The 16088-nt window shown below is 40.5% G+C and overlaps 1 protein-coding gene across 2 annotated transcripts in view; it reads right to left on the reverse strand.

Annotated features, from left to right (window-relative positions):
* Positions 1-16088, reverse strand: part of LOC126187960 (5-phosphohydroxy-L-lysine phospho-lyase-like) — a 320690-nt gene that overhangs the window by 59311 nt on the left and 245291 nt on the right. The gene's annotated exons all lie outside the window — the stretch shown is intronic.

A 16088-nucleotide genomic window follows, 5' to 3' on the forward strand; every position in this document is an offset into this window, starting at 1 on the left:
CTCTGTATATACAATTATTGCACAACACTACTAGAGATTGAGCAATGTGTTACAAGGTAATTACTTTTTGTAATACACAATTTAGCTAATTATGTATTTCATCAATTTCAATGTTGCTTCCATTATGTAGTAATTTTAATGGTCATTTACAAGTTCCAGTCGATAACAGGCTAGACTGAGAACTATTGTGATAGTCTACAGTGAATAAATGGAGGTTTGGTCTTGGGAGGGATGTTGGTAAATAACTTTTAAAGTTTCTCTTAAAAGTAGTTAAATTCATGCCAGTCATTCTCCATACTGTGTTGATGTTATTTTGACATTCAGAGCATCCACTCAATCTTACAGTATGGAAGTTGAGAGTTACCTGTCAAATATTTGATGTGCAATCATATTAACTGTAGCCCATAAGTTCTTGTCACTTATAATAGTTTGCAGATCACAGTCTAATTGTCTGCATTCTCTGTTTACCTGCAGATGGGGACAACTGAAAATGACATGATCAGTGGAACCTCCCTCTTGCATACGTAGATTGATCCCACTCAAACCAGATCTTTAGGATGTGGACCATGACCTGTTAATTGCTGCACTGTGCCATGCATGGGGGAAAAGTTGTGCAGTCTGAGGCTGTTCCTGATGCTCAGCAATAAGCTTTATACCCACCTTCGGTGCCTCTAGTGTCCCAGTCAGACTGCCATTTATCTAACTTCTGGGCTCGTAGCCCTCTTTTATACATAATATGAATTCCTGTAGCCTCATGCACACAATAATATTGTTCATGCACTGATGAATACAGCACTGCCTGGTAATGTACCATGATATCCATAGGAACTTACATCAAGAATCACCAGTAAATCATTGACAAGTGTAGTGCTAGCCTCAGAAGGACACTTAGCTTAATTTGTCACTATATTGTTCTGTGGCTCTTCAGTCAAAGACAATCTGCCCAGACACTGGCAATGAAGCACACAATAATGTTGAAAATACCTTCATGATGTGACAGCACTGCATGGAACAGTAATAACAATTGGCAGTGCCGACATGGGCAGTCTTATGCATAGTTTTAGCCTCTTTCTAAGTATTGGATGTTATATATACTAGAAAGTTCCTTTTCTCATCAAGGAGAATGCAAAAAGTACAGTGTTTAATAGGGATTCCATCAAGACTCAAGGAATGATTTTTGGTGAGAAAAAGTTTTCTCTTCAAACGTTTCTGTGTGATTTTATGAACAGTTACAGTCAGTTTCCTACCCATGTACCACCACTTCATCTGAACAAACACATTATTCATCTTTTCCTTAAGTCTCACCCTGGAGGCCACACATACAACTACTATGATGTCATATGTGTATGCAATGAGACCTTCAGCAGTATCTGCTTCATATAACAGACATAATAACAGTTCGGTACTATGATCTCAGATCAACTGACCACTTATGGAGCCCTGAGGAGAGTCCTCAGTAATCTATTTGATTATCTTGTTCTGCCCTGCAATCTGCTGGACACTGCATTCATTGCAGTAATTGACAAAGCTCTCGTACAGACATCTGGGGCCTGACGATCTCGTAGGCATGCAAACATTACATCCCTTCAAAGATTACTGAATGTAAATTGCAGTTGTTTAAAAGAAATTGCCTTTTTCGCATGATGCACATTGAAATTTTTATTTTTGCACCCAGACGCATTTCACCTTTTTTTACAAAAGATGCAGTTACAGTGATGTGTAACGTAAACAGTGAACTGAAAGTGAACTGTAAGATGTCCACCTGGTTGCCAGATGTGAAAAAGCAATTTGCTTAGATGCAATGAATTTGAAGTTACCTGACGCCCACTAAAGATGCCTTGTAAAAAAGGCAAAACACGTCTGGGTGCATAAATAAAAATAAAAATTTCAATGTGGAGCATGCAAAAAAGGCATTTTCTTTGAAACAACTGCAATTTATATACAGCTGCTGTGAAATGGCCATTATAAGAAATGTATTAGTGAATGTGCTTATGATGACAATCACGAGTGCAACTGCATACTTTGGAGTTGGATTTTCTGCACTCTGAATGTCTGTATTAACTGCCTGGTCAATAGAGTTCACTTTCCTGAACCATATTGGCTTTGGTTGAACCCAAGGGCTCCATGTGCACCAGCAATGGGTGATAAAGCAGACACTTATGAACTTAAACCAATACATTTAATAAGAAAATCATGAATTACCTTTCTGGTGGTGCCAGGTCTTTTTATCCTTTCCCTTTTTAATCACAGGACCAGCTCTTTTCCAAAGTTGTGGAATCCTACCGATTCATAATGCCTTGTTTAGTAAAGCTGTCAAATAAGGCACAATCAGTGGATATATACCCTCATGACCTGGTAACTTTCCAGTTTTCACCTTGGAAAGTGCGATAGTAATTTCTTTTTGAGTAATAGGTAACACCAACATCTGATTGTCATATTCATTATTTAGTTTGCTTCCTAGCTGTAAGTGTATTTCAGAATCTCTGCCCTCCCCTCTTGGTAGTATGGTAGTGGATGTGACTTCCCACAACAATTGTCTAACTCCACAAATAGCATTACATGGCCTTAGAATACATGGATGTTATATTTCTCTGAGTTGACAGCAAAAATGGTCTCAACAATGATTCGTTTCCCTTTGTTTCTTTATTGTTTCCTGTTCAGTGGCACTCAGTCCAGTGTTAGATACAACTATGTTTGAAAATGTATCAACAGTCACTTACTGACAGAGAACTACCACAGATTTTAACAGAATCTGCAGATTCTCAAATTGAAACAAACAAATGTAGTGAATGAACCAGAAGAGGAATGTGTTGTGCGTGAGGATGTGGACAATGATAGAGTACCTACAGATGCTGAAGATGAACTATGGGCACCTGAAACTGATGACGACACAGCTTGCAAGGTTAGTAACAAGTATATTACAAACACTGGAAAAATTTATAGCTCCAAACCTCCTCACATTAGAAGACAAGCAGCACAAAACATAGAGACAGAAAGAGAAGGCATAAGAGATGAAGTTAAAGTAGGAACAATAAAAGTTTTTGTCTCCAGAAATTGTCAACATCATAATAAAGCATACAAATGATGAGGAATTGAGGTAGAAAATACCCAAGACAGACAGACTTGAATTCATAGCATATACAGGGCTACTTATTATTATGGCGAAGGAAAATGACAGTAAGTCATCTGTTACAGAGTTATGGTCCTACACTTCAGGAAGGTTTGTTTGTACTGCTGCCATGAGCTGAACCAGATTCCAGCAGCTTACTAAAATAGCAAGAGTTGATGAACAAGAGCCACAAAGCGATCACAGGAAACATGATGAGTATTCTGCAACACGAGAAGTTTTTGATAAAATTCACACTTTATTGATGAAATGTTGTTATTGTTCTGTGGCATGTGTCCCTTCTAGGTCTTCATGAAGGAAAAACCTGGTAAATATGGTATACTTATTTGCATGCTCACAGATGCTAAAACAAGATATGTTATCAGTATGGAGCCTTATGCTGGGAAAAGAAATGATGGTACACAACAATCTAATTCCACTGCAGCTATGATTAAACATTTGGTGGTTCCTACACATAAATCAGGGTGAAATGTCACCACAGACAATATTACACTTCAACAGATTTGGCCGAAGATCTACGGAGATCATTAAAAGCTAACAGGAAACAAATACCTCAAGAACTGAAAGATATCTCAAGATGAGAATTACATTCTAGTAAATTTGCTTTCAGTGGTACTAGTACCAGAAATATTCCATTCACAATTGTTTCTTATATACCCTGTGAAAAACACAAAAGAAATATGCTGTTTCTATCATCTCAACATTATGACGCTGCAATTGGTTCACCTATTGACACTAAGAAGAAAACAGTTATAACTTTACATTATAATGAGACTAAAGGTGGCGTCGACATGATAGATCAAATGGTGAGGAAATATTCAACTAAGAGGGCTACAAGAAGGTAGCCTCTGTCCATTTTGTATAATCTTGTGGACATAGCTGTGGTAAATAGTTATTCACTATTTTTGTTGAGCTTCCCAGACTGGAATAAGAAAAGACCTAATAAGCAATGACTTTTTCTTCAAGTACTGGGACTACAGCTCACAAAACTATACATTGAAGAAAGGGTTACAAATATTGCAGTACTGCCAAAGCCTGTAGTTTCAATATGGAGTGCATTCTCGGATGGAAAATCAAGCAGAACTTTGGTGCAAAGGAAGCTCACGGAGGCAAAGGTAGATGCTATTTGTGTGTTAGAAAGAGCCATTCAAAAGCAGAAAAGTACAACAAAACAACAATAATCTGTAACAATTGTAAGAGATACACATGTGGTAAACACAGCAAAAGAACTGTTGTATGTTCCAAATGTGAAGTAGATCCTGAAGAAAGTGGTGAATAATTCTTCTCACAAAACAGTGTTACATACCTAAGCTATTTTTGTACATTACCTCAAGTTTTTGTAATATTTTTTAAGTATAGTGATGTGTACTTCAATAGTACTATAATGACTTTTGCTACTAATTTTGCTCAAGATAATTAGATTTAGTAAACTTAAATGAAGAAATAAGTGACAGATATAAAATGCATTTTTGAAAACAGTTTTAAAAGAAGTATTCAGGTTCTGGATCCTGATTATGCATCAATAGAGCTTTCAAAAGTACATTATTACATTATTAATGGAATTCAAGAACAATTAATGAATTTTTTCTATTTTTAAATGCTTTTTATGGTGGGCATGAAGTACCCCCTTCGCCCTCCCTCTTGGTAATACACATTACTGAAAATGGCTTGGTATTGTGATGGTTAAGAGAACCATTCAGAAGAACCAGTGTGGAAGGAAGTGGGACTCCAAAGTACTCAGGAATGATGAGTTCGCTAAGGATGTGGATACTGCTATACGGAATATCAAAGCAGGCATTTGGTTAAAGAGGAGTGGACATCTCTGAAAAGGGCAATCACAGATGTTGGTCAGTCAGGTAGAGGAACAAGGAAGGTTACTCCGAAGAAATCTTGGGTAATGAAAGAAATATTTCAATTGCTCAATGAAAGAAGGAAGTGCACAATTATACAGGGAAAGACAGGTATAAAGCAATATAAAATAAGTAGGCAGTGTAGGGAAGCTAATGAGAAATGGCTGCAGGAAAAATGTGAAAAAATAGAAAAAGAAATGATGATTTGGAAGTCCAAACAAGGCAGAAGGGACAGATAACATTTCATCAGAATTTCTAAAATCATTGGGGGAAGTGACAACAAATGACTATTCAAGCTGGTGCAAAGAATCTATGAGACTCGTAACCTTTCATCAGACTTTCAGAATAATATCGTCCTCACAATTATGAAGACAGCAAGGACAGATAAGTGCACAAACTGTCACACAATCAGCTTAAAATTTCACACATCCAAACTGCTGACAAGAATAATTTCAAGAGGAACAGAAAAGAAAATTGAGGATCTGATAGGTGACAATCAGTTTAGGAAAGGTAAAGGCATCAGAGAGGCAGTTCTGACTATGCAATCAATAGTGGAAGCAAGACTGATGAAAAATCAAGATACACTCGTAGGATTTGTTGATCTAGAAAAAATGTCTGACAATGTGAAATGATGCAAGACGTTCAAAATTATGAGAAAAATAGGAGTAAGTTACAGGGGAAGATGGGTGATACACAATATGTACAAGAATGAAGAGGGAAAAATAAGACTGAAAGACCAAAAATGAAGTTCTCAGAGTAAAACATTTGTAAGACAGGGATGCAGTGTTTTGGCCATATTGTTCCATATATTCATCAAAAAAACATTGACAGAAATAAAAAATGGTTCAAGAGTGGGATTAAAATTAAGGGTGAAAGGATATCAGTATAAGAGTTGCTGAATACATTGCTGTCCTCAGTGAAATTGAAGACAAATTGCAGGATCTGCTGAATAGAATCAGCAGTCTATTCAGTACAGAATACGGATTCAGCGTGAACCAGAAAAAGACAAAAGTAATGAGAAGTAGCAGAAATGAGAATAGTGAGGAACTTAACATCAAAGTTAATGTCATTAAGTAGATGAAGTTAATGAATTCCACTACCTTAGAAGCAAAATAACCCATGATGGACAAAGAAAGAAGGACATAAAAAGCAGACTCGTGCAGGCAAAGAGGGCATTTATTGTCAAGAGAAGTCTACTGGTATCAAACATAAGCCTTAATTTGAGGAAGAAATTTCTGAGAATGCATGTGGGGAGCTTGGCATTCTATGGTAGAGAATCATGGACAAAGGGAAAACCAGAACAGAAGAGAATGTTGGAAATCAGGTGGACAATAAGGTAAAGAATTAGGAGTTTCTCTACAGAATTAATGAAGATGGGAACACACAGAAAACACTGGCAAGAAGAAGGGTCAGGGTGATAGGACATGTGTTAAGGCATCAGGGAATAATCTCCATGGTGTTAGAATGAAGTGTAGAGGGTAAAAACTGTAGGAGAAGACAGAGATTGCATTACGTGCAGTAAATAATTGAGAATGTACGCTGCAAGTACTACTCGAAAATGAAGGATTGGCACAGGAGAGGAATTCATGGTGGGCTGCACCAAACCAGGGAAAAGAGAGAGGAAAGAGTGAGAGAGAAGAGAGAGAGGAAGAGAGAGGGAGAGAGAGAGAGAGAGAGAGAGAGAGAGAGAGAGAGAGAGAGAGAGAGAGAGAGAGAGAGAGAGAGAATAATAGGAATTCTCTTGGGGTCTGGTTTGGAATCTCAGCTGTATCTTTTCTTCAGATTACATCTTATACATTGGCACAGGTTAAGCTCACATACACCAATCAAAAAACGTTTTGCATCACCTCGGTTCCCAGAACTGAAGATAGACATTGACTGTGGATATTATATCACAGACACAGTCCCTTTGACTGTTCAGAGATGTCACTAAACCCACCCAAAGATGTAAACAACCACGCATGAGCAGTACCTATTAGATGGAGGGGGCTCCCACAGCCGATCAGTTCCAGTCATTCCACCAGGAAGGAGGCACATGGCTCATGTTATCTGTAGTTCAACCATGCCTAGACAGTCAATACCATGTTCGATCATGTCCGCATTGTTATTTTGTGCCAGGAAGGGCTCTCAACAAGGGAAATCAGAGAGATTAGAGCCCACACGGAGGCATACCGACAATCCTTCTTTCCACGAACAATACGAGACTGGAATAGAAGGGAGAACCGATAGAGGTACTCAAGGTACCCTCCACCACACACCGTCAGGTGGCTTGCGGAGTATGGATGTAGATGTAGATGTAAATGAAGTGTCCAGGAATCGTGGAGTGAACCAAAGTGATGTTGTTCAGGCATGGAAGAGATACAGAAAGACAGGAACTGTCGATGACATGCCTTGCTCAGGCTGCCCAAGGGCTACTACTGCAGTGGATGACTGCTACCTATGGATTATGGCTCAGAGGTACCTTGACAGTAATGCTACCATGTCGCTGGTGGTCATGGAAGGTGCTGTAATGGTTGTATGATACATGAATGCCATCCTCCAACTGATAGCGCAACCATATCAGCAGCAATTTGGTGAGGCATTCACTTTCATGGACGACAATTCATGACCCAATCATGCACATATTGTGAATGACTTCCTTCAGGATAATGACACTGCTTGACTAGTGTGGCCAGCATGTTTTCCAGACATGAACCCTATCAAACACTCCTGGGACAGATTGAATAGGGTGTTTAGGGATGATGTGACCCACCAACCATTCTGAGGGATCTATGCTGAATTGCCATTGAGGAGTGGGACAGTCATGACCAACAGTGCCTTGATGAACGTGTGGATAGTATGCCACAATGAATACTGGCATGCATCAATGCAAGAGGACGTGCTACTGGGTATTAGAGGTAGTGGTGTGTACAGCAATTTGGACCACTACCTCTGAAGGTCTCACTGTATGGTGGTACAACACACAATGTGTGGTTTTCATGAGCAATAAAAAGGGCAGAAATGATGTTTATGTTGATTTCTATTCCAATTTTCTGTACAGATTCTGGATCTCTTGGAATCGAGGTGATGCAAATCTTTTTTTGATGTGTGTATATCTTCTAAATGTTCTTTGTTCCCCACTTCCTTGGGCATATTGCACACAATTAGCAGTTGCCTCTTCTTTCTCAGTGGTTCACATTTAATGCTAAGTATGCCATAGCTTTCTCTTTATGTTTTTTGCAGCCACAATCATCTGCTTCCACTACGACAATGCTATTGGCTGTTCAGGTTAGTTTGATCCTAATTTTGTCTATCCTCGGGTTTGTTGCATCAATAAGCTTCTTCTTGACATTCTTGTTCTTGGTGGATCTAATAAAGGTTGTGTTGATTTTCTTTCCAACTGATCTCTGTATCTTAGCTGTTGTACTTAGCTTTGGTTTCTGTGAAGCTGCAGCAGCAGCATATGAAGGAATAGCCATAGTCACTTTTCTGTCAGCTTGGAGTTTTCTTGCTGTAGAAGCTCAACACAGGCTTTCAGTGCCCACATATCTGATTTAAGGATTTCTTAATGTAATCTTTCATTCTCCTTTCACAGCTCTTGTACCTAGCCAAGCATCCTGAAATAAAACGTAGTCAGTTTGGTCACTTTCTCGATCAGTTTGTTTGTTGCAACAGCAGGAACTTTCTTCACCTCTTGAAGAAAATTAACAATGCCACAGGCAATTCAATTCTGTCACTATATTCAATGGTTGGTAAAACTCCTTTGTTCTGTCATTTATTGGCAGGTGTGATGAGGCACTAGCACACACTTGATGTGACAGGGCATTGTCTACTGGCTTAATTTATTACTACAGAGAAGCACACTGTTTTGTCTGCTTGCTTCTAGAATTTTATCTTTAAGAGGCTGTCGGCTGATGCGCCCACAGTCGGGCATGGCTGTGGCCAGCAAGGAAGACAACTGACAGCTCCTGACGCAGAGTGGTGTCCCAACTGCTGCTGGTGGTGCTGACACATGGTATGGCTGACACAATGCAGCTGCGGATGTTGTAGAATGCAACAAGTGCTTGACCGGTGGCCAATTCTCGATGTATGTGGTGAAGGAACAGTCTTCAAAACTTAATTGTATTCTTTAAATAGTTTATGAAGTCTACAGATCTAACCAGTAATGTCCTGCACATTTATGCATATAGGACTTCAAATACTGACTGTCAGTTACAGCTTATGCCTGACAAAAATGACATCTAAATCAGGAGCTGTTTCATGCAACGACAGTTGCAGTGGCCATCTTGCCAATCTGACATGTGCTGAAATATTTCCAACTCAAGGAAACTAGTCAAGAGGATGTGACAACATGACCCAAAGATGAAGATCTTGCAGTGCTCCAGACAGAGGACCATTGACATGATCCATAAATAGAATGCTGTAATTGCTTCCAATGAGAACTTCAGAAACAGTGGGGTGCTGTTTCTCCAGGAAAGTCAGCCAAGCCATCAGCTGTGTTGCATGCAGTGTGGAGTAGTGTTTAGTATCACTGGCTGGCATGCTGTGGGTCACCAGTTCAAATCTGATCACCAGCAAATATTTTTTTCTATTATTGATCATTTCTACAAGATTTTTGAAGTTTCTTATGTTTGTGTATTGTGGAACATACTCTGTTTGTGTAAACAGCAACACACACTGTCCACAAGGCAGTTCTGTTCTGTCTGTATGTTGGTGTCCATAATAAATCTGTTTTTAGTGTTGAGTATTGTATTTCATTGATGACCCTGCTTTTGGGTCTGGACTTGATTTTTCAGGGGTGCTTGATTTTCAGGGGTGCTACACAAAAAGATAAAACAGTGCACTGAAAATATCCTCAGAGAATACTTATGTGGTTTATGGCCAAATGGAGATACTTCTGACAAGTTATTTGTTATCAAACATGTAATACAATTTTTTTACATCAGTGAACATATCAAAAAATTATTAAAATTGTTGAATAATGTACACAGCATATACAACAATGTCAATAGCACATTGCACAGAATCATGCTCCTGCCCACTCCCCTCAGTGTAACCATTCAGCAGTGATGCAGTGTGTGTCATGTCATTGAGCTTTGTGACAGTTTTAGGGAGGATGGGTGGAGGGGGGGGGGGGGGGAGGAGTGTACATCAGCTGACATTATTACACATACAACAGCTTAATTACTCACAATCATTCACCATATCAGAACTACTGATATGTCTGTACAGGCACAGGTAACAGCTAGTAAGTTACAAAGCACTAAAATAGTATGGTATCTGTGACAGACTGAGAAGGTTAGCATTAACAGAGAAGAACACAATGGTGAAAGTAAAGGTGAATATAAAAGTGACCAAGAGCTTTCATTTTACAGATGGAGTGATACAGAGTGATGGTTTCTCTGCAGTCCAGTTCAATTTAGTTCTGCATACTCCTTTTCAAGAAACAGACAAGAGAAGTACAGTAATGATAAAATCCAGTCATATATGTGTATATACGAATGATACTGGAATTACGGCAAGTGAAATCAAAACTTTTAGAGAAATGTACAAAGTAATGAAAGGAGGAGCAAAAATTGGACTTTCTGTAACAAAAACGAGACAAAATATGTGATAATGTCCCATTTGAAGGCTAAGAGACACCTCAAGACCTGAATACCTCTAATAAATCTTTTAAAGGTGTCAGTTGCTTCCATTATCTTGGTGTCCATTTAACCAGTGATATTAATCAGAGACAATGTGTTACAAAAGAATACAAGCAGAATATAGGGCATGTTATGTGGACGTACAAATATTTAAAAATTCTCTAATACAAGAACAACGTGGTTAAGAGTATGCCATTCCTCTGTATGGCCAGTTGCTACTGCATATAAATAAAAAAATGTGGATGATAACAGAAGCAGATATAAACAATCTGGGGGAATTAAAGAATCCTACACCAAATTGATGGGGCTATGAGAGGAACAGAGGGTTGGAGAATAAGATACAAACATGAAATACAACAGATTATACAAGGGAAAGCTATAGAACAATTTATTAAATCTCAGAGAATACACTGGTTAGGACATATGGAGGGGATGGCAGATGACTGAATGCCCAAAATGAGAGGAAGATTTTATTCCAGCAGTATGAAGGGCTGACTACGAGCAAGGTGGCTGAACATTGTGTTGACTGACCTTACCTAGATGGAGATCTGAGGATAGAAAAAGGAGATAGAGAACACAGTTGCATAGCAACAGATTGCTGAGGAGGACAAGCCTCATCAAGGGCTGTAATATCAAAGAAGATGAAGAAATAAATTCTGAAGAGAAGTCCATTCACTAAGGAGTATGTGTGAATGTTTCTTGATGGACACTGCTGATGTAAATCTCTCAGGCATTACAAGCCAGGTGGTAGTGTAAAAATATTACGATGTTATGATGAGTGTCATATTCATCATATTCTGATGAACTGTAAAAATACTGCAGATACCCTCCCCTCATTCTCCTATTTATATGCAATGGAGTACTGCCATTTCCCCTTAGATGTGGGCATTGGGGTTCTTATGTGACCAGAAGTCAGGGAGAAGGAGGAAGAAAGAGAAAGATGGTTGGAATCAGGGCCAGAGGATGTGTTTAAATCTCTGGGTGGATTAGATTAGATTAGATTAGATTAGATTAATACTTGTTCCATAGATCATGAATACGACACTTTGTAATGATGTGGAACGTGTCAGGTTAATAAAAGATGTCTGTACAAGATATAACATTACACAAAATATTGCATGACACTAATGTTTAAGTTGTTTTTTTCCCTCCCTTAATTTATATCTAAAAATTCAGCCAATGAGTAGAAGGAGTTGTCATCTAGAAATTCTTTTAATTTATTTTTAAATGTTGGTTGGCTATCTGTCAGGCTTTTGATGCTGTTTGGTAGGTGAGCAAAGACTTTTTTGGCAGCATAATTTACCCCTTTCTGTGCCAAAGTTAGATTTAACCCTGCATAGTGAAGATCATCCTTTCTCCTGGTGTTATAGCTATGCACACTGCTATTACTTTTGAACTGGGTTGGATTATTAACAACAAGTTTCATAAGTGAATATATATACTTTGAGGTTACTGTGAGGATTCCTAGATCCTTGAATAGATGTCTGCAGGATGACCGTGGGTGGACTCCAGCAATTATTCTGATTACACGTTTTTGAGCAATGAATACTTTTCTACTCAACGATGAATTACCCCAGAATATGATGCCATACAAAAGCAGTGAATGAAAGTAGGCATAGTAAGCTAATTTACTGAGATTCTTATCACCAAAATTTGCAATAACCCTAATAGGATACGTAGCTGAACTCAAAGACATTTCAGCAGACCATCAATGTGTTCCTTCCAGTTTAACCTCTCATCAATGGACACATCTAAAAATTTTGAAAATTCTATCTTAGCTACAGACTTCTGTTCAAAGTCTATATTTATTACTGGAGTTGTGCCATTTACTGTACGGAACTGTATATACTGTGTTTTATCAAAATTGTGTGCTGCCCACTGCTGGTGCATGATTGCTAACATGGGAATCCATGTGCAACTGAGTTGACAGCACTCATCTCAACTGACAAGACTTTCATGGATTCCTCTATCAATTCTTTTATTATGCTCTCCCAAAAACAATTGGTTCAACACAGCTTGGTGTTCTCAGAACCAAACATATGTTCTTCATTTAGGATGTGCTGTGTCCCTGCTAATTTTTCTCTGTGTTCCAGATGTAGACACCTAATGAACCCTCACAAAGCTTCAAGATACAGTGCTGCATTTGCCATATGTATTGGCAATCATATTCACATAAGATATTCTATACATATCTTTGGCAAGCCAAGACTACACTCCTGGAAATGGAAAAAAGAACACATTGACACCGGTGTGTCAGACCCACCATACTTGCTCCGGACACTGCGAGAGGGCTGTACAAGCAATGATCACACGCACGGCACAGCGGACACACCAGGAACCGCGGTGTTGGCCATCGAATGGCGCTAGCTGCGCAGCATTTGTGCACCGCCGCCGTCAGTGTCAGCCAGTTTGCCGTGGCATACGGAGCTCCATCGCAGTCTTTAACACTGGTAGCATGCCGCGACAGCGTGGACGTGAACCGTATGTGCAGTTGACGGACTTTGAGCGAGGGCGTATAGTGGGCATGCGGGAGGCCGGGTGGACGTACCGCCGAATTGCTCAACACGTGGGGCGTGAGGTCTCCACAGTACATCGATGTTGTCGCCAGTGGTCGGCGGAAGGTGCACGTGCCCGTCGACCTGGGACTGGACCGCAGCGACACACGGATGCACGCCAAGACCGTAGGATCCTACGCAGTGCCGTAGGGGACCGCACCACCACTTCCCAGCAAATTAGGGACACTGTTGCTCCTGGGGTATCGGCGAGGACCATTCGCAACCATCTCCATGAAGCTGGGCTACGGTCCCGCACACCGTTAGGCCGTCTTCCGCTCACGCCCCAACATCGTGCAGCCCGCCTCCAGTGGTGTCACGACAGGCGTGAATGGAGGGACGAATGGGGACGTGTCGTCTTCAGCGATGAGAGTCGCTTCTGCCTTGGTGCAAATCATGGTCGTATGCGTGTTTGGCGCCGTGCAGGTGAGCGCCACAATCAGGACTGCATACGACCGAGGCACACAGTGCCAACACCCGGCATCATGGTGTGGGGAGCGATCTCCTACACTGGTCGTACACCACTGGTGATCGTCGAGGGGACACTGAATAGTGCACGGTACATCCAAACCGTCATCGAACCCATCGTTCTACCATTCCTAGACCGGCAAGGGAACTTGCTGTTCCAACAGGACAATGCACGTCCGCATGTATCCCGTGCCACCCAACGTGCTCTAGAAGGTGTAAGTCAACTACCCTGGCCAGCAAGATCTCCGGATCTGTCCCCCATTAAGCATGTTTGGGACTGGATGAAGCGTCGTCTCACGCGGTCTGCACATCCAGCACGAACGCTGGTCCAACTGAGGCGCCAGGTGGAAATGGCATGGCAAGCCATTCCACAGGACTACATCCAGCATCTCTACGATCGTCTCCACGGGAGAAAAGCAGCCTGCATTGCTGCGAAAGGTGGATATACACTGTACTAGTGCCGACATTGTGCATGCTCTGTTGCCTGTGTCTATGTGCCTGTGGTTCTGTCAGTGTGATCATGTGATGTATCTGACCCCATGAATGTGTCAATAAAGTTTCCCCTTCCTGGGACAATGAATTCACGGTGTTCTTATTTCAATTTCCAGGAGTGTATTTTATATCTTTGGTGGTGGTAAGAACAAGTGCTTGGGTATTTGAAGTGTGACCTCCTGAATGTTTTCCATGCAGGGATTTGCCATTCCAGGGACCAGTGGAAATCCCTTGGCTACTCCATCTATTTATTCATGAAACTCCCCAATGCAGCTGAACTATGGTATGATGGGTGCATGTAGAAAGGGTTTTCTATTAGTGACTAAGTGATTCTCCAGAAATCCCAAGGAGACATGAAGAGCACCTTCACGAAGAGTTTTTTTTACATCAAAGATCATTTCTCTACTCCACCTGTTAAGTACTGTTACAAATCTGGCAAAGTTCCTGAAATGGTTATCACAGTGTCCAACAAGGGGTTTCACAAGTTTAGTTAAGTATGTGGCCATTCCATATGGTGGTGAGCTAATAGTGTTGCTTACTGGCCAAAGAGGCAGTTCTTCTTTATGGATTCTGGGATGTAAATACATGTTTGGCACTCCTTCACCTCTTTTGGTAGATCTGAGATATTTAGCAGAGCTATTTGTTTTCCTAGTCATTGTCATTATATAGCCTTCTTGAGACTGTAGGTCAGGTCCTGTAACAGAGAGAGCTTACAGTAGTTGCTGGAATGCGTTAGTGTCATTGTATTCCCTTTGTCTGCAAGCAGAATCATTGTGTCAACATCTTCCCCTACTGACTGTAAGGTCAAACGTTCCGCTGATATCATATTTGGTTTCACAAGTCTGAATGTGGCAATGACCCTACAGGTTTCCTGCTTATTTTTTCTCAACTTTTTCTGTCAGCAAGCAACAAATTGTTCCTTCCAAAACACTAATAATGTCCCATACCAGTATGGTTCTTGGGATAACTTCAAAGTTCATCCATTTTGAGAGGGCTGAAGTTGTAACCGAATCCAGTTCTTTCTCTATCAGATGTGTTCCAGCATTACTGGTCTCATTGTGCTTCACCTGAGCTCCTGACAAATATGCTGATTCCTTTTGCATATGTGAAACATTTTTCACTTTTTTCTGTTTTGCTGTTGGTGTATGAGGTGCATTTCATGCACTATGAGGTTATGTACTGGTAATGTGCTAATAGGTGGCATGTGAGTATGAATAATGTATTCTTATCCAGCTATCTGTCTCTGTGTGAAGCAAATGTTTTCCCTTACTATGGTCATGCCCACCTTCCATCATATCCAATTGGTGTTCCTTGGTTTTACTGGGTGCCACAGTTTTGCAAAATGTGTTAAGATGACCTCATCTCAACACTGTTGAAGGAAGGCCAGGGTGTTGAAGGATTTCTTTCCTGCTGTATTCTCTCTACAGTTGTTCAGAGCTGCAGAACATCTCCCAAAGTGATGGCACGTGTATGAAGGTAGATGCAGATTGGTGTGTGGAATCACACCTTTGTGGCTATGTGCTGAGAGTGCATCAAACAGTGGACAGCACATGAAATGGGTGCCTATACAGTAATTCAAATGCAGCCTCATTCATATGCAACTCCTTTTGGATCTGGATCAATCATGTGATGTCACTGTATGGTCACCAGTCACTTAAACTTGTACAACTAGATTATGATTTACGTAGATGATTAAAACCCAAGCAGTAGTGGCAAACAAGGAAGGAATATGAAACTTACTGGTACTATGTACAAGACTTAGACTTGAGCCACAGACCTTTGCCTCTCATGGGCAAGTGAACTGCCAGCTGAGTTATCCGAGTGTGACTCATGACCCACCCTCACAGTGGTGGACACCACCCCATCTCCTTCATTCTGGATTCAAGGGAGGAATCGTCTTATTATATTTTAAAGGGTTGTGCTCATGGTAAAGAAGACTGTCACAGAAACTGTCTACATGAGCTATAAAATGTTT

Source organism: Schistocerca cancellata, chromosome 1 (assembly GCF_023864275.1).
Source record: "Schistocerca cancellata isolate TAMUIC-IGC-003103 chromosome 1, iqSchCanc2.1, whole genome shotgun sequence".
In the NCBI taxonomy this organism is placed as follows: Eukaryota; Metazoa; Arthropoda; class Insecta; order Orthoptera; family Acrididae; genus Schistocerca; species Schistocerca cancellata.